Source organism: Pteropus vampyrus, unplaced genomic scaffold (assembly GCF_000151845.1).
Source record: "Pteropus vampyrus isolate Shadow unplaced genomic scaffold, Pvam_2.0 Scaffold308, whole genome shotgun sequence".
Lineage (NCBI taxonomy): Eukaryota > Metazoa > Chordata > Mammalia > Chiroptera > Pteropodidae > Pteropus > Pteropus vampyrus.
Genome location: NW_011889089.1, coordinates 457,439 through 459,274, shown reverse-complemented (window position 1 = coordinate 459,274; position 1,836 = coordinate 457,439). Strand labels below are relative to the sequence as shown.

At 62.8% G+C, this 1,836-nt stretch overlaps 1 protein-coding gene across 1 annotated transcript in view; it reads right to left on the bottom strand.

The window, feature by feature from the left end:
• The window catches only part of LOC105303564 (growth factor receptor-bound protein 10), a 43,551-nt gene that overhangs the window by 24,283 nt on the left and 17,432 nt on the right, over window positions 1-1,836 (bottom strand). The gene's annotated exons all lie outside the window — the stretch shown is intronic.

Sequence of the window (1,836 nt, the reverse complement as noted above, 5' to 3'; positions counted from 1 at the left end):
TGCTCCGTGGCCACCCCGCAAAGGTCTATATATAGTCTGAGTATTAAAAGCTAAGGGTGCTTCGTCATACGGCCACGTCCTCTGCTTTAGGTTCCCAGAGACGGCCAGGCTGGCAGGACCTGCCGGGGGCGGGGCAGTGGGCCACTGCTACAGGCCCGTGGCCGGGACAGACGCAAAGGCACGCACGATCTAGCGGCAGGACGTGGGGTCCCACACTGCCCGCTCCGCCCCAGGCCAGCGCGCCGGCCCTGCCCCCCACAGATGATGCAAACCCCCAAGCCCGGAACCGGGGAAACCCCTGCGCACACCAGCAACCTCAGACAGGCACCCTTCGGAAGCGCGGACGGGAGCGCTCCTCCCGGGTGCGGCATACGCAAGGAAAACACTGTCGGAACAGCCAGCTGCCCGCCGCTGGCCCTGTAGAGCCAGAAGTCCTAGGGGAGCGATCTGCACCGGGTAACCGCCCCTTCGGGCACCACCTGGGTCGCTAACGACCCAAGCCTCGTCTGCCTGTCCGAGCCACGGGTGCTGCACCGAGCGTCAGCAACAGGGGCGAAGCACAGGGCTCCGCGTCCGGAGGTCGCGGCAGCATTTACGAGCCCCTGGCAGGGGGTGGGGGTCGGCTGAGGCCCTCCCGAATCTCACAGGGCTACGGTCTTGCTCCATCACTGACGGGCTGTGGGCACCTGGCTCAGCGACCTCGCTGCTCTGAGCCCGTTTCCTTATCTGTGGGGTAAGCAGCGCTGGCCTCACAGCGTCCGCCTGGCACCGGCTAACCAGAGCCTCTCTTGAAAAGCTCTGGCCTCCTGTGCCTGCCCCTGGGGGGTGCTTGGATAAAACTGGGACAAGGAGCTGGGAACAAGGCAGGGGACACCGGGGGAGAGGGCACCCGGGCCCCAGAAGGCCACGCCGACTCTGGTCTGCAGTTCTGAGAAAGCTGCCCTATGACTGGTAGACGGAGCAGGAACAAGTCCGTGGGAAAAGCCAAGCCCTGGACTCTCCACGTCCTTTTCGTCACTGCAAAGACAACTAAGTGGCTAACTGCCTCTGAAATCGAGGGCACGTTACGGCACCATCACGAGGCTCTCCCTTTGCAGAGTTAGGGGAGGGATGCTTTGTCAGGCTACCTGGCCCCCGCTGGCCTGGTGCCACGGCCCTGGAGTGGTCACAGAATGTCCCACCCTTGTCAGAGCCTCACCGTCACCTTTTCACACACTCATGGCAGAGTGAGAAGCAAAGGCTTAAATCTGTGCAAACTCAAAGGAAGGAGCTTCATGACCGCGAGGGCTGGTGACATCATCTCCATGGTCCCAGAATGCATTCTGGGAAGGCCGGCTTTTTGTCTCGGGGTCCCTAACGGGTACCCTGTGGTGGTGACATCCTTACCGTCAGTCTCACCCCTGCTTCAGGCACCGACGCAGCCTGCTGGCTGACCCGCAGGCTCAGAATCCGGTGCTGAATTCAGAAGACCTCTTGACTTTGGCACATGTCACCTTGTGACCACAGAAAACGGGGCACGGTCAGCACCTGGCCCCGCAGCGCCGTCACGTCAGACAGCCCTGGATGGACAGCCTACCTCTGGGCTCACGGACTGAGCTGGGCGAGGGGGGGCCATGCACCCCTGCGCAGAAACCGAGGCAGTGGAGACGGCTCAGGGCCGGGCCTGAGCTCCCGTGGTCCTGTTCGGATGCACTTCTCTAAGTGCAGGTGTGAGCTGGAACTGCCAGCAACCCCCAGAGCTCCTTGTAAACACAGGGGGACATGGTTATGGAGAAGCCAGGCTGTGATCCAAGGGCCAGGAGGGTCGCCCATGGGGAGGGGCCAACACAGCAAGGG